The 22,137-nt window shown below is 24.9% G+C and overlaps 1 long non-coding RNA gene across 1 annotated transcript in view; it reads right to left on the reverse strand.

The window, feature by feature from the left end:
- The window catches only part of LOC122500117, a 39,949-nt gene extending 19,167 nt beyond the window's left edge, over nt 1-20,782 (reverse strand). The window contains exons 1-2 of the long non-coding RNA XR_006301439.1: nt 20,611-20,782; nt 1,392-1,541 (exon numbers count right to left, since the gene is read on the reverse strand). This is a non-coding gene — a long non-coding RNA (uncharacterized LOC122500117). The remainder of the gene's footprint in view (nt 1-1,391; nt 1,542-20,610) is intronic.
- Between the last annotated feature and the right edge of the window lie 1,355 nt (nt 20,783-22,137).

Consider the following 22,137-nt stretch of genomic DNA (forward strand, 5'->3'; position numbering starts at 1 on the left):
AAATTCTGTTAATCAAATGTTCAGAAATCAGTAATTAATCAAATGTTCTTTTGAAAAAGAAGATCGATTTCATGAATTCGGAAACCCTGAAGCTGAAACTAATAATTTTTGTTCTTTGGGTTTCTAAAAGTAAGAACAAAAATTATTGAAAGCAGATCAGACGCACATACAGTATACAAAATAACCAAAAATGCACAAAGAATAATTTCCCCTTATCCAAATAAGAATCAAATCGACAAAGATACAATGAAATCAATGAAACAATGAAATCGCTGAAAAATAATTAACGAAAAATTGACGAAAAATAATTAAAAGAATAAGCGAGACAATGAAAAAGTTCATTATGCACAGCAACTCTTTCATAGTTTTTGAGGGGAAAAATTATGACCACTGCTTTACATAGTAAAGGAAAGAGAGGACTTTTAATAATTTCCGGTTATAAACTCTTGACACGAGAAAGTTTGAGTCTTTGAGAGAGAATGACATCTTGCTACCACTCTCCACCATCATTTTGGACTTTTCGCTGTTAATTTTTCTGTCATGGCTGATAATCGCGAGGAGGACTCCCTTAGATATCCGATGGACATTAGTTACGCCCGTTATAAATAACGTGAAAGACGCGATGGTTCTCCGTAACATTGTCCAAGAAGAACACGAAGCGTAACCGTAGAGTTCAGTGAAGCATCGGGCATCGCGGAAATCTTAATAGATGGTTTATTATTTTATGATGCTACCTTATGCTTTGTGCATATAACTCGTAGGGTACCTCGACGTTATTGTATAAAGGACCCGTAAATCATTGAAAAGTTGGTCGCACGGTAGCTCTACTGCGCGAAACATCAGCTTCCCTTTTTTCCAAGAGGTTTTCTTCTCTCAAACTCTCGCCTCATTGGAATACTTATATACTTTTCTCTCTCTCTCTCTCATTCGACCCAACAAATCGTCACCATAAGTTCTCCATACATTTCACCATTTGCCATACTTTTCACTTTTCAAAATTACACATATACATCTCAATGTGGACTTATTGAAGGTGTGTAATTGAAACACGTGTTTGGTCCCAAAAAAATCAGTGTTCACCAGGGGAACAAAAATTTTCCATTCTAAGTGTACCATTTAATGCGTAACATGAGAAAATACAACCGAATTCAATTGAAAAGAATGCTTTTTTCAAAAAACTTTAGTTTAAAATAAACTTCTAGAACCCTTGGCCTTTCAATGCGAGAGAAAGTAACCAAATTTTTTTTTGTTCATCATCTTCTTTAATAAAGAAGCTCATGAAAGTTAATTTTTAATTAATTCTGAATAAATTATTATTCATAATTAAATATTTTCAAAAATATTAAACACTACATGCTATAAAAAAATATATATTTAATAAAATTACTCACAAACTTAACCACAAAATTCCTGGACAAAATTTTCAATTCATTCCTTTATTTCGCAAAGACAGTCTGTCTTCGATGATTATTTATACAATCACTGCGAAGATTTTATGGAAATGATTGTTTTCTTCATCTTCATGTTCGCACTTCACATATCTGGAAAAAGAAAACATTAAAAATATATAAAAAAAGGAACTATTAATTGAATTTTTAATTAAAAAATACATAATGGTGATTTATTAAAACTTTTGCACATCACTGCCCTTCTTTATTATATTCAATATTAAAATTTCAGCTCAATATATTAAATATATTTAAAGAGAAAAATGGTCGAAAAAATTACCATTAAATTTTTAACAGTCACATGTTAACATGAGATAAAAATTTAACTATAACTTTATTAAAACAGTTACGAAAAATTAATCGTTAAAAAGAATAATTCAAAAGGAAAAGTAAGCATCAGATTGTGAAATTTTAGATAAAAATTACAATTACGATTCCAATTAAACAAAAAAGTACATTCCTTGTGAAATAAAGTTTTGGATTCAATTTTGGAATTTAGTACTAAAAAAAGTACTGGATTAGGTATTGAATTAAATACTGAATTAACTACTCAATTAAGTACTGAAGTAACTACTTAATTAAGTACTGAATTAACTAATAAATTAGGTACTTAATTCAATACCCAATCCAGTACTTCTTTCAGTACTAGTTCCAAAATTTAATCCAAATAATTGGTACTTAAATAGAAAAAGTAAAAAAAAATTAAGTATTGCCTGAAATGAAGATATAAAAAAAAATTAAAGAGAATGTTACAACATATTTATTAAGAAAAGACAAGAATTTTAATTGTTTCACTTCATCCGTAGAAATAACAAATAGCACTGAATGACGAAAAACCTTGAAAACTTCCAAATAGAGAAAGAAAGAAAAAAAAACCGAAAACTACTAACCTAAAGAAAATTCTAGACGCTCGGAATTTTTAAAGAGGTAACACGAGGATAATTTACAATCTTATTTCAAGGTATAAAAAACTAATTCTCTGCCATTTGTCCAGATAGTCTCGTTAAAATTTCAATTATCTTTGTAAATAATAAAATTCTTCTCTGAAATTAATTTATTTTCAACAATTTTCCTTAATTCACTGATTTCAAAAAAAAAAATTAATATAATTCTACGCAAAGATTTCATTATTTTCATAAATAATAAAAATTTCACAAGAATTCAATTATTTACAAATTGTTTATAAATTTCTTCGCAAATAATTCAATTATTTTCAATACAATTTTAATTAAATTCGTCACAAAAATTGTCATGCATTCAATTATTTTCATAAACAATAAAATTTTTTACAGGAATTCAATTAATTTCGTAAGTAATTTTAATAAATTTTTTGTGCATGAATTCAATTATATTTAATAATCTTAATAAAATTCTTTCCAAAAAATCAATTCTTTTCATAAATAAATAATAAAACTTTACAAATAATTTTAGTGAATTAATTTTTTTTTTGTGCAAGAATTCAATTATTTTTAATAATCTTAATAAAATTCTTTACAAAAAATCAATTCTTTTCATAAATAAATAATAAAATTTTTCAAATAATTATAGTGAATTAATTTTTTGAATGCAATTTTAAATAGATTCAATTATGTTTAAAATTTTTTTTTTAAATTCTCATCACAATTTCAATTATGTTTAAAAATAATAAAATTCTTCTCCAAAATTCAATTATTTTCAAAAATTTTAACAAAGTTTCAATTATTTTCAATACTTTTCCTCAATTCAATTATATTTTCAATTCTCCTATTTTGATAACATTTTTTAAAAGAATTTAATTATTTAAAACAATTTTTTAATAAAATTCTACGCAAACATTTCATTATTTTCATAAATAATACACAGGAATTCAATTGAATTGCGAATTTCGAAAAGGGCTCAACTCGGTTTTTTTAAATTTTACAGGAGAGACAAAAAACGTTTTATTTCAAACAGCTTTAATTAAAAGAGTCCAGTTTTTTTCATAGTAATTAGATGCTATTTTGTATGAGAAAATGATAAAATAATAGTCTTAAATTAAAGTGGGTTGAAGAAAATTGATAATATAGTTGTCAGAGTTGAGCCCTTTTCGAAATTCATGAAAATAATTCAATCGTTTTTAATCATAAAAATATATTAATTAAATATTTTACTATCGAAAATCAAATCAATTACTTTTTTATTTAATTTCAAAATGTAATAACTTTTTTTTGAGCTCAAAAACAATTCAGCAATAGGTTAGAAAACAAACAATCTTAGGTTAAAAGTCAAAGGAAAACACAGTTTAATACATTTTTCTCCGTTAAAGTACCTCAGATGAAATTTTCCTTTCAAGAAAACGTCAATGAATATATAATAATGCAAAAAATAGAAAAAAGTGAAATTTGAAAAAAATCCGAGTTGAGCCCTTTTCGAAATTCGCAATTCAATTATTTACAAATTTTTTATAAATTTCTTCGCATTAATTCAATTATTTTCATAAATAATAAAATTCTTAGTAGAAATTTGTCAAAAAAATTCAAATATTTAAAAATTTGTTTATAAAATTCTTTACGAGAATTCAATTTTGAGAAATATTCATTTATTAATTAATTTTTTCATTTTTTTATTTCAATAATTGAAATCTCGTAAAATTATCTAATAAAAATTGATTTAAAAATGAATTTTAGTCGAAAATCTTAGAAAATAATAATTGAATTAGAAATGATGAAAATAGTTTTGAAGAACTTACAGAAACAATATTCTTATAATATAAATTAATAATAAAATAATATAATATTCTTACAAGTTATTGAATTTCAAAAGATTTGAATTTTGCAATAATTCAATTATTTTCATGAATAATAAAATTCGTCATAGAATTTCAATTATTTTTAATACAATTCTTTATGATAATTTAGTTTCGAAAATGATTCATTTATTCAATAAATTATTTATTTTTGTATTTAAATAATTGAATTCTTGTAGAATTTTCCAATAAAAATTGATTTGAAAATGAATATTAGTTAAAATTTTAGATAATAATTGAATATTAAAATCATTATAGCATGAATTTTTAAAAATACATAATTGAATTCTTTCGAAGAATTTTAACAAAATTTTTGAAAATAGTGACATTTTTCGAAGAATTTACTTAAAATTGTATCAAAAATAATTAAAATCCTGTGAAGAATTTTATTAATTTATGAAAGTAATTGAATTCTTGCAATGAATTTTTTCAAATTTTTTTTTAAAAATTGAAATAATGTAAAGAATCTTATTATTTATGAAAATAATTAAATTCCTGCATCGAATTTTATTACCTTTTTTTAAATAATTGAATTCTTTTGAGAACTTTTATTAAAAAAAGTAGATTGTGAAAATATTTGAATTTCAACAAAGAATTTCATTATATTCATGAAATGTAATTAAATTTTTTTTTTAAAAATTAAGAGAATAATTCTATTTTTCTAGGAATTTACTTTAAATTGTATTATAAATAATCGAAATCCTCAAAAAATTTTATAATTTATGAAAATAATGGAATTCTTACAAAGAATTTTATCAATTTTTTAAAAATAATTGAATTCATGTGAAAAATTTATATACTTGTAAAAATAATTGAATTTATGCAACGAATTTTCTTACATTGTATTTAAATAATTATATTCTTTTGAAAACTTGTATTAAAAATGTAAATTTTGAAAATTTTTTAATTTCACCGAAGAATTTCATTATTTGTGAAATGTAATTTAATTCTTGCTTAGAATTTTATTATAATTTTTGCAAATAATTTAATTTTTTTTTTTTGAAAAATTTTATGGAAATTAAAATTTTTATAAAACATGAAAATATCAATGACTCCGAGTCTTCGACTCGGAGTAATTGATATCTTCATGTTTTATAATAATATTCTTATAAGTTGTTTAATTTCAAAAAGATTTGAATTTGAATGTTTTTAAGAATTTTAATTCCTATGGAAAAATAATAATTAAATACTTATTTAAAAATTTAGTTATTGATGTTTGCGAATAATTTTACAATTTAAGAAATTCGTAAGTAAATGTAATAGAATGTTTTTTTTGAGTATCTAATAATTTTTAGAGTGAATCAGAATATTCTTTATGGTCAGGGAAAAAGTGAAAATCAGTCAGGAAAAAGTCTGGAAATCAGGGAAAAATAAAATTAAATATTTGTGGCAACCCTGTTAAATTTTTCTGTCAACCCTTCGATAAAAACAGTAGACTGCAAATTAGAAAAAATCTTTGACCCCGCGACTTCTGGTTATCCTAAAAGCCAATAAAATTCAGAAGCCTAAAAGTTCAGTGAATGACAAAGAAAACGCGGGAAAGGGTCCTAAAGTCTCGTGACGATTATTTATGTGCCAATAAAACTTTCCAGCATCAAAAACTAGACAAGTCTTATGAGTATTGTCAATTTTGGTCGGTCAAGGTCGCGTTAGCAAGTAGTAGTAGTTGTAGTAGTAGAAGAAGAATAAGAAAAATCAAAAAGTGAATGTTTTCAAAATGAACCTACATTATAGCTTCGCGGGGAGTTAGAATGTTCCGAAACAAAATCGGAAGCTTCCTGGGTGAAAAATAAGCAGGAAAGACACCTTAAAGAAGAAAATGTGCAATGAGAATGAGCTGGCGCGTGCCGAAACAACAGGGGGTGTACTAAATATTTTGGAAACATTGAACGAGTCGAAAAATTTCATAGTCGCTGATGAAAAGAATAAGATTTACACCGAAAGCCTAACAGATTCACTTTTTCTTCTCTTTCTCTCTAGGTTAGCAGGGCATCACAGCTCCACTCAAGGACACGTGAAAATGTTTTTCTCAATTTTCTCCTAATGTTGTTCAATTGGTCTCGCACCTTGCACTCACTCTCCAGGTGATAATAGCTTCGTTTCTCATTTCGTTCAACATTCCTTAATTTCGTTCAACATTTCCTAATTTCAAATAAATTACCTTTTTCATTTCTAAACTTTACCGTTCGAATTCATGTTCGAACTGTTAAAAATCATATACTCCAACTTTACACAAAAAAAAGATGAAACGATACTGTTTTAATCTCGCAAAGTGTCATTTCATTCTCTCTAAATTTATATTTATTGATGTCTAAGTTTGTAACTAATTCCTAAAGTCTGACTCAAAATACAGAATAAATTCCAGAAATAGTACAAAACTTTTGTACCAATTTAACCATTTCTGGAATTTATTCTCTAACTTCTATTTTCGTTAGGACGAAGGAATGATACTACTAATGATGGTACAAAAACGACAACAAAAATGAAGGTGCAATCGGTACAAAAATCGTCTTGATAAATGAACGATTCAACATGTTAACAAGAAGAAATACCTGTTTCAAAAAAAAAAAAAATCATCAGACATGGTAAAATCGCAAATAGAACTATGAGTCACGTTCTCTTCTTCTTCTTTTTCTTCAATTTTTTTTCACAGGTGAAAACATTAAACATCCATCACGATGTAGTGAGTCAGTTATACGTTGACAAAACACTGTCTTATACGCATCACAACAAACACTCCAGGATCTATCCGTGCGAGGGAGTTTTTCGAAAAAGAAATCGCAAAGTCAACAGGAGGTCCTTTCACCTAAGGAGGAATAAACTGTGTCGAAATGAAATTTTCCCTTTAGGATTAGAGACGCCCCTATAGTCGCATGTTATCCTGCGTTGTGCGTCAAAATATTGTGTCAAGGACACAAACTGAGTTATTGTCAAATCGACGGGAGCAAAAGTCAAAAGTAGTACAACACTCGCTTAGAATGAAGAAAATAAGGTGACAATATTAAAATACTCAAGGATCTCGTGTCCTCGGCCTACTAAAGTTATATTCTTTCTCTAGGTTATTAGGATCTTTGAGTAGCTCTGATCTCTCGATTTTTCCAAAGAATTTCGCATCATTTTCTTTCTTATTTTTCATCCTACAATTATGCTTCTCCTCCATTAGGTCCATTTAAAGACTTTAGAATTTAAATTACAGAAGTCAAAATTAGGAAAATTTACTTATTATAAAATACTATTCGAGCGTATCCGAGAAAAATATTCCTTAGATTATTAGAGAAGAAATGTAAATACAAAGTCCGAAGAATTCTCCCTGGTCATTAATTAGGAGCAGTTAGAAATACATTTATAGAAATAGTGACAAGTCCAGTTGAATTTTCCTCGCTCGCCATTTTCGTATGGCTATAAAACATTCTCAATGCTCGGGGGTTCCTCTCTTATCTTTCCTATTATCGATAGCTGGCTCGAGACCAATATGGCTCCGCTCGGTAACCATGGCTACGTCCGATATTCCAACTCTATAGGGAGTCCCATCATCCGTACCATTATCGTGCTTTCCCATAAATAAGAAGAGGGCACTCCCTCATTTCGCGAGAGTGACTATATTACCCCAACATTGTCCTGCTAGCCATATACAGAATATATCAAACCAAAGGAAGCGGCGGATATCGCAAAACTTTCACGAGATATTTATTACCCATTTCTTCAGATATACAACTAAAACTATAAAATGCAAAAAAACAATTAATGATCACATCATCAAGTTTGTTTTAGAAAGCAGTAATCACTGCCCCAGAAACTCTAATATTCTTCATACAATAATTTATTCAAACACTACGAGCTTATAAATTTTTTATTTTCTTCCGTGTACATAAGCACTACATAATATACCATACACTTAAAAATTAAACTCCAACCGTACAACAACAAAAAATTGAATCAGTGCTTCAATCCCACAAAGTGTGAATTCTCGCATTTCATTGGTTTAAATTTTCCAATCAAATCAAATAAATTTATTCAATGATAAAAGAAATTAAGCTCCTGGCGAATACTCATTTCCTAAAAATTCTATTCGAGGTAAAATTATAACTTCGTAATTCATTTTACGCAATTATTATATCTCTAAACTTAATTCTGACTTCTCAGATTCATTGATGGAACAATAAATTGAATACGTGATAGAATTTCTGGACAATCCTTTTAAAATTAAAAAAAAAGAATTATCGCCACTAAAAAGTATTTGAATATACTTCTCTCTTCCTTTGATTGCCTTAATAAATTACATAGGGCGTTTGTATCAACAAAGTACTTTGCATACTGAAAGCTAATCTTTACTCTCTTTCCAATATATTTTGAAATTCATAAATGGGAATATCGTCCAACATTCTTTAGAAACTTCAAACTTATTTTCAACATGAGAAGACATGTTTCCTTACACTATTTGAAATTATTAACTCAGTTTTCCTGAAACTATTAAGAGTTTTAAAATTTGTGTCGCACAATATTTTTGTCTACAAAAAAGATGTATATAACTGACTTTGTATATAGCTACTTGCATCTTTATTCCCCGATTATTTAAACTCACATGTATGTTCAACTTTAATTGGGTATTTTTACGACTTTAAGTAATCGAGGTCGCTAACATTTTCCCCGATCCAAGAGATTATTTCTCCAATTTAGAAAAGCGGTAAAAGTATAGAAAGAAAAAGAGAGAGAGAGAGGAGAGAGAAAACTTTGCGGAGACTGCAGAGACAATTTTCGGTTATCATATACGTACCGTGTAGAATAGATATGAAAACGATAAATCTTAGAAGAGCGTCGCAAAGGCGGGCAGCGTTCTATGGCCAAAGCGAATCTACTTTATCGGCTGCGAAGATGCATTCGTCTTAATCTCCTTCATTTCGTTCCGTATCGACGCAAATCTCCACACGCCAGAATATTCCCTCTCTCTCTATAGATGTATACAATACAAATACAAAAGTGGAAATCAAGTTCGCGTGCGCGTAATAGAGAAAATGGCGGCGCACCCTTCTTATCACCCACGGTTGTCCAATATTGGATTGGGTGGCAGCCAGTATGGCGGCCCTCGTCAGCGATATCATCGCTCCAGAACTATATATGTATATACAGTGTATTACATCCTTTACGTTTGGCAAACTAAATTATTCGAATCAAACTAAAACTTATATGCTTTCACATCACGGACAATTCATTTCATTGTGGAAATTTTTACTTTCAAAGTCCCCACTTATTTTGATGAAGAAAATATTTAAGAAATTTAGTCGAACCTGAACTTTTTTTTATCCTTTTGTTTCCGATTAATATCAAAATTGTCTATTGTCCTTTAACAGCTGCACTTTACTTCAATCGAGTTTCATTTCTATCTTACCGACTAGTCGGTAAAACAGTGTGACTTTCGTGTCGCTAATAGACTCTTTTAGGTTAAATCGTCGCTTTATGGAAAAGTCTCCAACGACCAGTTTCACAAATTACGATTAAAAGTTATAATCAATAATTAAATCCTCAATCAACCAATCATGAGCCGTTAAACTGGCCCTAATCATTCATTAACTTTTAATTGATGTTGGTGGAATTAGTCCTAAGTTTAACGTCGACTTCAAACGATAAAAAAATCCTTTTGGGTCCTTTCGGAAAACACTCGTTCTCGGTTTAATTTTTAAATATAGTTTCTGTTATTATGTATAAGTAATATTGTTGTAATACTTTGGCAAATTCTTACACTTCATTGGTTTACCGAAATTAAATATAGAAGTAACTTGACATTCGCTTTTCACGGAAAATATCAAAATTCTCAGAAACAACGCATGCGCAAACAATACAAAGAGTCGAAGAAGAACAGAGATAAACGCCTATCCTTTTCTAACCGATTCTCAGAAACAACGCATGCGCAAATGGAACAGTGAGTCGAAGAAGGACAAAGATATACGCATATCTTTTTCTAACCAATTCCCAGAAGCGACGCATGCGCAAATGGAACAACGAGTCGAAGGAGGGCAAAGAGAAACTAACCTAGAAAATAATTCCAAAATCAAAACCATCAAAACTTTCACTAAATTGCAAATAGAAAACTGAATAAAAATTCTCTTAACTAACCCAGATCTCTTTATCTTAATTATTCTCCACAGTATATACACTTGAAAAAAAAAATGGACATTTGAAATTAATTACTAAATGAAACTTATTCGCGAAGGAGGTTTGTGTTCACGAATGCGGTTTCCATTAAGTGAAATAAATGCGACTTAATTAAAGGGTGGAAACAATTACTTGAAAATAAATCGCAGCCGTTAATCCGTTATAGCGGAGACAAGTTAAACTTCTCTGCCTGGCGCTAGGGATTTGCGGGAACGACGCCGACGCCGAACGTTCGCATAATTGGCTTTGAGCGTCGCCACCTGCGCCATGTAAAAGCCGCACAGTCCTAACACATTTATAGAGAGAAAGAGAGAGAGAGAGAGAAAGACACGTGTGTGGGATTTGTGAGTAACGATGAGAAAATTCCCTTCATCAATGAAGTCGTCCTTGTCGTCAACAACAAATTTGACATATTCTTATATCAATTACACACTCCCTACTTTATCATTATTTTCCAATTATTCGCAATTTAGAACAACTTCACTCTTTTATTCATTATTTTCCAATTATTCGCAAAGTAGAGCATTGAAAATAAAAGAAATACGCATTGAAATACTAGAAATACTATACTGAAGATATATCGAAATACAGCAAAATACTAAAAAAAAACTGGAAAATACATCGAAATACTAGACAATTCATCGAAATATTGAAAAATACTAGAAAATACATTTAAAGTATTCTCAATACTAGAACTTCAATCCCATTTTTCCTATTGTTTAACCTCTCCCTTAAGAACACATTACACCAATTTATCTACTTCTGAAAAAATCTGACACTTACAGAAATAATTTTTAGTCCCAATACTATTCCGAACAGCAATTTCACAAAGATTATGTAAATGTAACGAATTCAGGCTTCGTACTCGATAATTAATTTTAAAAAAAGTATTTTAAAACTGAGAAAAAATAGCTATCGAAAAATTAAATTTGACGACTCAATTTTTTCATAATTGCTAAATGAAATTAAACATTCAAGAATAGAATAATTTTTTAAAATAAATATTTAAATACCTATTTCTTTTTCCACAGGAATAAAAATATTTTAAATGATTTTAATGCAAAGCCTTTTTGAAATTTAACTAAATTTTAAAAAATTACAAATGAAATTCTTCCAAAATTCAATCATTTTTTTCATTACAATTTTTAAATAAAATTATTCAAAAACTTTAATCATTTTATTTAAAAATAAAAATTTATTTTTACAGTTTTACAATTCAAATCTTCAAAGATATTTGAATTAAAAAAATCTATTGAAATTTAAGTATTTCTACAAATTCACTCTATAACGCTTCTAATATTCAATTATTATCGTAAATTTAAATGCAATTCAATTTTAAATTATAATTCTTATTAAAAAGTTGTACGAGAATTCAATTATTCTAAATGCAAAAATACTTAATTTAGTGAATAATTTAATATTTCTTAAAAATAAATTCTTATAAACAACTTTATCAAAAAATTTTTAAAATAATTGAACTCTTTACAAGAATTTTAATAAAATTTTTAAGAGTAATTGTATATTTATTGAAGAATTCATTTTAAATTGCATTAAAAATAATTGAAATTCAATTAAATTTATTAAAATACTTGAATTCATGGGAAAATTTTATTATTTATAAAAATTGTTTAAACAAAAATATTAAAAAAAATAAAATTTGAAAAATACAAAATTCAATTGTTTCGAAGAAAATTTAAGATCGTGGAATTTATTTATAAAATTGTACTGAAAATAATTGAATTCTTCTAAGGAGTTTGTCACAATTTAAAAAAAAAATAAGTGAGTTCTATCAATAAATTTAGTTAAACTTTTTAAATAAAAATTTAATTCCGTCAAGACATTTTTTTTAAATTGTATAGAAAATAATTGAATTTGTCCAAAGAATTTTATAACTTATAAAAATAATTGAATTCTTTTGTGAAATTTGATTGAAATAGTAGATATTTAAAATAATTAAATTTCGACAAATTTCTTGAATCAATAAAATTTCTACGAAGAATTCTATATTAATATTTTTTGAAAATAATTTAATTGTCACGAAGAATTGCATTCAAATTTTTGAAAATAATAATTAAATTCTAATGAACAAAAAATGATATAATTTTTTTTAAATAATTGAATTCTTCTGAAGAATTTTATTAAAAAATTTTAAAAATAATTCTATTTCTGCAGGAATTTATTTAAAATTTTATTAAAAAATAATTGAAATCCTGCGATAAGTTTTATTATTTATGTAAATAATTGAATTTTTCAAAGAGTTTTACTAAAATATATTTAAAAATAATTGAATTTTTGCAAAGAATATTATAAAAATCGTTTTAAATAATTGATTTTTTTCGAAAAATTTTATGAAAATTGTGTATTAAATAATTGAAATCCTGTGAAAATGTTATTATTTATAAAAATAATCGAATGTTTGCAAAGAACTTTGTAAAAATCTTTTTTGTAAATAATTGAATTGTAACGAAGAATTTAATTAAGATTTTTAAAAATAATGAAATTCTTTCAAGAAATTTCATTAAAAATGTATTGAAAATATTTAATAAATTCTAATAAACAAACTATAAGTATCAACATTTTTTTAAATAATTTAATTCATTTGAAGAATTTAAATAAAATAATGAATAATAATTGCCTTTTCTTGTGGAATTCAATTAAAATTGCATTAAAAATAATTGAATTCCCATGATGAGTTTTATCAGTTATGAAAATAATTGAATTTTTGCAACGAATTTTATTTAAATTAATAAAAATAATTGAATTTCTGGAAAGAATTTCATTATTTATAAAAATAATTGAATTCTTGAAAATTTTTGCGACGAATTGAATTCCTTTGAAGAATTTTATGATTTATGTTTCGATGAATTCGATTAAAATTGTATTAAAAATTATTGAATTTATCTAAAGTATTTTATTATTTATGAAAATATTTGATTTATTGAGAAGAATTTTTAATATTTATAAAAATAATTAAATTCTTAGGAAGAATTTTATTATTTATGAAAATAATTGAATTCTTGAAAATTTTTGCTACGAATTTAATTAAAAGTTGTATTGAAAATAATTGAATTTCGAAACATTTTTGCAAATTTAAATCGTTTGAAAGAATTTTATTAAAATTTGTTGAATCATTTCTAATAATTTAATTGAGAATAATTACTTAATTTTAACTATTAGCGAATTTAAAGATAGTGCAAATTTTCAAACATAGAAAAAAGTAGCTTTTAGTGTCACAAATAAAAAAAAAGTATCGAAATCGAAAAAAAAATATTTAAGTAGATTTTAGTAGATGAGTACGAAGCCTGCAATTTCTTACGCTTTGAGAGCAAAAAAAAAGAAAGAAAAAAAGTACTCTGTACATCTGTGATACAAATAAACGTGCGATGAAAATTTGAATTGTTGCGCTTATAAGAGTAGAGAAGCTTCGTACACAAACCGCCCCTAAATTTACCCGGTAGCTCATTTTGAAAAATTTCTAGAGGCGTATCTAATGTGCTGGTACCTCCAAATACAATAAGAAATTCTATTGTAACATTGAGACATCCAGATATAATTTATGAGGACCCTGTTTACCGACAAAGATTGCGGGTGGCTCTTCCGAGAGGAAGAAGAAGAAACTCTCTCTCCCTATATACTGAGGAAACAAATTCTAACCCAGAGAATGCACGAAATTGACTTTAGTTCCGCTTAATCATTCAGTGCGTGCATTATTGCTGCTATGATCATAATTTTCTTTCAGTTTCTCGTTGAATTTTTAGGCATTCAAGCTGATTGAAACGATTTCCCTCAAATATCTAGATAATAATGCCGACCATGAAAAGACGTTGATCCCTTCATCTTTCAAAAAAATATTTCCATCATTTATTGCACCTCACGAATTTAAAGAATATTTCGAACTACATACATCTAAACTCCAAATTCTTTCTGAAACATTGAAAATAAATAAGTTAACAAATAAAATTTCTATAGTAAACAATTCCTTTAAATCGAAAAATAAATTCCAAATAATAATTTAGACAAAATGTCCTTTTGGCTAATTTGAGAACTTGATTTTTTAATGAATCACTTTTTTCCTCTGAAAAAAAAGATTGTCAACATATTTGGGAAAAATAAACAGAGAGTTTAATTAATTCTGATGTTTAGCAATATATATACTGAAGGGCGAATTTTCTTCAGGAAAAGAGAATTTGTTTTGTAAAAGAGAATAGCATAGACGCTCCTGTGTCATAAGTAGCAACATTTTACAATTTTATGGTCCAACAACCCCCATGATGGCAACCGTAACCCGAGTTATGTTTTATGACTCGCAAATTCCTAGCACCCAGCTTCTGGGGCTTCAGAAACTGACCAAAAACTCACATTTTAGAAAATGGTTACTTGCGGTTTTATGACAGGGGAGGAAAAAAAAGATGAAGAATAACAAAAAAATTTCTTCAATTTTTCCAACTTTGTCAAAATAATTTTTCAGACACACAAAAGATATATTGTTCTTAACTTAATTTAATAAATATCAGGCTTCGCACTCGATAATCGATTTTAAAAAGAGTATAGCAAAAAGTAGATTTAAGACAATTCTTTAAATTAATACGATTATATTTAAAAAAGAATTTATAAAGTAGAAAAAAATTCTATAAATCTAGACAAAATATCCAAATAACTGAAAATGTAATTATTTAATCTTTCCAAATTATTTATGGGAATTTAACTATTTTCAAAAAATTTTAATTACAATTTTTCAAGATTTTTTTTGATAAAAAAATATTTAAATACTTATTTATTTATTCTTCAAAAGTTCAATCATTTTTTTTCTTGAAATTTTTAATTAAAATTATTCAAAAAATTTAATCATTTCATTTCAAAATAAAAATTTAAATATTATTACAGTTCATAACAATTAAAATTTTCAAAGATTTCAATTAAAAAACTTTTGAAATTTAATTGTTTCTCAAAATTCACGCTATAATACGCTTCTAATATTCAATTATTAATCTAAAATTTAACTGCAATTAAATTTTAAATTATAATTCTTATTGGAAAGTTCTATGCGAATTTAATTATTCTAAATGCAAAAATTTAAATAATTTTTCCAATAATTGAATATTTCTTTAAATTTAATTCATATAAAGAACTTTATCAAAAATGTTTTCGATGAATTTAATTAAAATTGTAGATTTAAAATAAATGAATTCTTACGAATATCGAATCTTATTATAATTATCATTAAAATCATCTAATTCATCTGAAGAATTTTGTTATTAATAAAAATAATTTAATTTTTGCGAAGAATATTATTAAAATTTTTAAAAATAATTGTATTCTTATAAAGAATTTTATCAAATTTTTTTTGATGAATTTTACAATTCTATTGAAAAATAATTAAAACTTTATAAAAAATTATATCAAAAGTTGTGAAAATAATTGAATTCGTGCAAATTTTTGCGATGAATTTAATTAAAATTATATTGAAAATAATTGATTTCCTGCAAAGAACTTTATTGTTTATGAAAATAATTGAATTCTTGAAAATTTTTGCGACGAATTTAATTAAAATTGTATTAAAAATAATTGATTTCCTGCATAAAATTTTATTATTTATGAAAATAATTGAATTTCTGACAACAATTTTATTAAAATTATATTCAAAATAATTGAATTTATCTAAAGTACTTTATTATATTTTATGAAAATAATTGAATTGCCGCGAAGAACTTTATGGAATTTTTTGAAAATAATTGAATTTTTTCGAATTTTATTAAAATTATATTCAAAATAACTGAATTTACATAAATAAAGTATTTTATTATTTATGAAAAGAATTGATTTCTCGAGAAGAATTTTTAATATTTATAAAAATAATTGAATTCTTAGGAAGAATTTTACTATTAATGAAAATAATTGAATTTTTGAAAATTTTTACGACGAAATTAAATAAAATTGAAAAAAAATTCTATTCTTTTATAGCATATATTTTATGGGAATTTTTATTCTTTTTTTATTTTATTTTATTTTTATTTAATTTTTAAAAATATAATTAAATTCTTTTAAGGAACTTAATTTTAATTATATTGAAAATAAATTAACTCCTGTGAAGAATTTTATTATTTATGTAAATAATTGAATTCTTGTGAAGAATTTTATTATTTATAAAAATAATAATTGTTTTTCTGCGAAGAATTTTATTAAAATTGTGATAAAAATATTTGAATTTATCTAAAGTATTTTATTATTATTTATGAAAATAATTGAATTCTCGAGATTAATTTTTAATATTTATGAAAATAATTGAATTCTTACAAATTTTTTCGACGACCTAAATTAAAATTTTATTTAGAATAATTCAATTATTATATACAATTTTATGAAAATATTTTTAAATAATTGAATTCTCGCGAAATAATATATTTATGAGAAGAATTGAATTTTTGGAACGATTTTAATTAAAATTGTATTGAAAATAATTGAATTCTTGATATTTTTGGGACTAATTTAATAAAAATTAATTGAATTCTTAGGAAGAATTTCATTATTTATGAAAATAATTGAATTCCTGGGAAGTCTTTCGATGAATTTGTTTAAAATTCTCTTAAAAATAATTGAATATTCTATCCAGAAATTTTATTGAAATTAAGTTAAAAATTCCTCTGAAGAATACTATTATTTATGAAAATAATCGAATTGGTGCAACGAATTTTATTAATATTTTTAAAGATAATGTGTAATAAAAATAATAGCTCGTTTTAATAAATAAAGAGAAAAAATACCGGAAACCATTGTATTTACAGTTTCGAAATAATTAGAGAAAAAATAATGGATTTTGTGAATGAGGAATAATATAGATATATTAATCATTGGTAAATAGGGAATTTCGCCAAGATTGATATAGAAACAAGATCTGTTATTCGTTGTAAATCACTGACTATTCGATTTAAACTGCGGAGAATGGGATCGAAATACAGAGAGAGGTCCAGGTGGTAGTCGAGCAATTAAACAAATAACGCTAGAAATTAGCCACAAGAATTGGCCTGCTGAGATGGGAGCATGCCTTTGAATAGATACGCGAGAATCAGGGTCATTTAACACCACGACACACCATTTGCCACCCCCGCAAAACAACGTACAATCCCTATGGGTCAGTTCGATATATAAACCTTAGAAAACCCATATGTCAACATATATACATACACTTTCCACACTATCGAAACTTTTCTGACCATTTCGTTTCGAAAATTGTGGTCAAATGTTTATGGTTTTCAAGCGATCTATTGTCCCGCACCGCTTCTGAAAATATTTCGAAATAGAATTAATTTTCAATTCAATTGCATCTGTGATGTTTGTAATTACTGATGCTTCTTTTTCTCCTGATCTTTAATTTTTATATATTCTATAATATTCTTCGCAAGAATTCAATTATTTTGAATGCAATTTTAATAAAATTCTGTATCAGAATTGTATTTTTAGATAAACAATTTCAATGTAAGAAATTATTTTTAATACAATTTTTATTCAATTCGTCGGAAAAATTTTTAAGAATTCAATTATTCTCATAAATAATAAAAGTCTTCCCGGAAATTCAATTATTTTCATAAATAATAATACTAAAAATACTTTAGATAAATTCAAATTTTTTTATAATTAATTCAATGAATAATAAAATTCTTCACAAGAATTCAATTATTTACATAAATTATAAAATTCTTCGTGAGAATTCAATTACATATTATCAATACACTTTTAATTGGAATTCTCGAAAGAATTTAATTATTTTTAAAAATTTCCATAAAATTCTATATAAGAATTGAATTTTTTTAAATATAATTTTAATTAAATTCGTCGTAAAAAAAAATTTGCAAAAATTCAATTATTTTCAACAATCTTGATATAATTTTTAATAATAATTCCATTTTTTCCAATAGAATTGTAACAAAATTATCCCAAAATTCATCAAAGAAATGTTAATAAAATTTTTCAAAAGAATTCAATTATCTTAATATTAACAAAATTCTTCTTGAATTAGATGATTTTGAATATAGTTCAAATACAACTTTATTAATTGAATTTCTCAAAAGAATTTATTTGTTTTATGAATTTTAATAAAATTCAATAGCTGTAAGAATTATATATTCTTTTCAATAATTTTGATACATTTCTTTATAAAAATTCAATTCTTTACAATATATAATTCAATTATTTTCAATACATGTTTAATTGAATTGCTCGAATAATATTAAATTAATTTTGAACATAAAATTAAAATTGTCAACAAAATTTAAATTATTTTCAAAATTTATAAAATTTTTCGCAAAAATTTAATTATTTTCAGGAATTTTAATAAAATTTTCCACTGCAATTTAATAAGTTTGAAAAATTTTGATAAAATCATTTAGAAGAATTTAATTATTTTCATAAAAAATAAAAATTCTTTGCAAGAATTGTATTATTTTTATAAATTTTAATAAAATTGTTTACAAGAAAAAAAATTTAATTTAATATTTTCAAAAAATTTAATTCCTTTCCTAAATAATAAAATTATTCGCAGAAATTCACCTTATTTCGAAGAATTTTTGATTTTATTTTTTATAAGAATTAAATTATTTTTTAAACATTTTGAATAAAATTCTTTCCAAGATTTCAATTATTTTCATAATAACATTTCTCGAAAGAATTGAATTATTTAAAAAAATTGTAAGAAAATTTCTCGAAAGAATTCAATTTCTTTTAATAGAATTTTAATAAAATTGCTCGCAAGAATACAAAAAATACCTTGATTAAAATCATATATATTGATTATTTAAGTAATTGACATTAACGATAATTAACAGTGATATGAATCATTTTATTCAGTCCACATAAAAAAAACCTAAAAAAAACACTTTTCAAAATATCATTATATCCATAAGTAATATACTGTTAAGAAGTACTTAAAATTTTAAGTACATTTTTAATGTACACTAAATATATAATAAAAATTAAAAAGCAGTAATTTCGGAAGTTAAATTTGTTAATATTAAATGAAAATAGAAAATGCGTGTCAATGTGCATTAAAATTTAATGTTATCCTAACGGGAGAAAAGTTTCGTCTCTCTGTATATGTATAACAAATATGAACCATTAAAAACTATATATTTAAAAGTTCAAATATCTTCTAACGGTGAAAGTTATTTATTTATTCTTCTTTTTTTTTATTGAATCTTAAAACTGTCAGAAAAAATTTATGTTTCAATGGTTAAAGAATTAAGTAAAGATTATATAAATCAGGAAGAAACGCTTAAATTTTATACTGCTTGTGTAATAAATTATCACCCGCGGTAAGAATATATAAATTTAATATCTATTCTTATCAGTAATTAAAGCAATGATTTTAATAAATGAAAAATATATTTTGCAATTTTCAGTTTCCTAATGAATAGAAAATAAAAAATTTTTAATTTAAAATGGAAATTTAAAATCTGTAAATTGATTGTAAGTGGATACAAAATGGATATTTATTCGAAATTAAATATTTGGTTTATTTTACGAAATGTTTCGTTTAAAAAAAATTTATATAAATAAAAATATTTTAATTAATAAATCATGTAATGAATTTTTTTCAAATTTTTAATTCACTATTTTTTCAAGCGCAAATGTATTATACGAGCGATTTCAAATTATATGTTCAGAAATTTTAATTATATTTTTCGTAAAAATTCAAATATTTCCAATAAAAATGTGAATTAAAATCCTCGAAATAATTTAATTCTTATGAATATATTTTTGATTAAAGTCGTCGAAAAAATTTGCATGAATTAAATTATTTTCAATACAATTTCAATTAAATTCTTTTAAATAATTCACTTATATTCAAGAATTTAAAAAAAATTTCTATGCACCAATTAAATTATTTCAGATTTAAAATTGTAAAATTTACCAAAATTATATTTTTTTAAATAAAAATCTTGTTTGTTTGTTTGTTAATTTTCTTTTTCATCTATTATGATTTATTATTATTTTGTAATATTTGTAATTGAATAAAAATCAAATATTACAAATAGAAATAGATTTAAAAATTTTCAAACATTCAATTTACATTTATTTTTTGCTTTCAATTTCAGTAATTTTTGAATATATTTATAAATAATTTATAACGAAAAAACTCAATTCATTTAAACTTTCAAGCTCATCTAAACCCACAAATAATTTTCTTAATTAAATATATTTTTTAAAATATTCACTACCATGCAATAAAAAAATTCGTATTATAAAATTACTCACAAACTTTTTCCATGAACATCCTGAGCAAAATTTTTCGTCCACAATTAAATCCTTTCTTCCAAAAAAGCATCTGCCTTCAAAAATCATCCATTGAAGATGATTGTAATCGAGGATTTTACGAAAATATTAATTTCTTTTCTCATCTGGCAATATTGCAAAAAATGTTCGCACTTGCCACACCTGAAAAAAACAAAAATGTTATAAAATATTGAATAAAAATAATTAAAAATTGAAAAAAAAAATTGTCAAAAATTGATAAAATAAAAAATATATTTGTAATTGAAACAAATTTTTTTTTGGCGAATTTTTTTTTATCGTTCATATTTATTTATTTCATCGAAAATTTATCGATTACTGTACGACAATTTGCGCAAATATTTTTTCATTCGTCTCTTAAACTATAAAACCTTTTTTCTTTCTTTTTTATATTTTGTAATTAAACTTTTTCAAGCCTAGACAAAAATCTTGTCGACAAATTTCCATCAACGAATTCAAAATTGATCTAAAAACAACGTCAAAGCGCGGTGTGTGATTAACAGCAATACGTGTTTCGAGTCATAAATCGCAATTCGAAAAAAAACGAATAGACTCTCTGTCTCTGAATACAAGTTTACCTTTTCTCTCTTGCAATCTCCAGGAAAATGAAGGCCATAAATAAGCTCGCCTGGCCAATAATTTCGTTGCAATCGAGCGACAAGATTTTTTTTCCTTTTTTTTTTTTTATCGGTACGCTACACATTCAACATATATAGATGGCTGTTTGAAAAGGGTAATAGAGAAGAAAAGGGCTTTTGAGAGAGAGAAAGAGCGAGCGAGAGAGAAAAAAAAGAAAAACAAAAACGCAACACTGTAATAGAGAAAGTGAGAGAACAAGTGTTGTTCGTAATCAAATTTAAAATTCCCCGAGCGGAGGAAATCAGGCGGGTCCCGACCGATGAAAGAGTAACCAACGGCTACAATCGAATCGGTTTCAGTTGTCACATGACTCCAAATAAGCGACACAAAATCCTCAGTCTTTGTATGTATGTATGTATATATATATATATCGAATTCTAGAATTTTTCTCTCCTTTTCCTTCTACAAAAATATCTTCCTCTCAGATTTCCCTTGAGACAGAAAAAGTGGAAAACTCCTCCCTGGGACGAAACATTATAATCTAATCTGATTTTATTAATACAAAAAAAATTACGCGCTTTATTATGATTATTTTTCTTTATCCCCTAGACAAAAAATTCACATCACTATTTCATTTAATAAATAATAATAATAAATTTAATCCCTTATTCAAGCTTCGCATTCGATAATTAATTTTAAAAAAGTAGCAAAAAGTAGCTATGAACCCTGTAAATTCTTTTGAATTCTATTGAAAAGTTCTGTTGAAAATAATTCAATTTTGAAAAATTCAATTAAAATTTTATTGATGAAAATAATTGATTTCTTATATTTGAATTTTTTCGACAAATTTAATTCAAATTTGTATTAAAAATAATTGAATCTCTTGTAAAAAATTTTATTAAATTTTTTGAA

This window comes from Leptopilina heterotoma, unplaced genomic scaffold, assembly GCF_015476425.1.
Source record: "Leptopilina heterotoma isolate Lh14 unplaced genomic scaffold, ASM1547642v1 Lhet_101, whole genome shotgun sequence".
Lineage (NCBI taxonomy): Eukaryota > Metazoa > Arthropoda > Insecta > Hymenoptera > Figitidae > Leptopilina > Leptopilina heterotoma.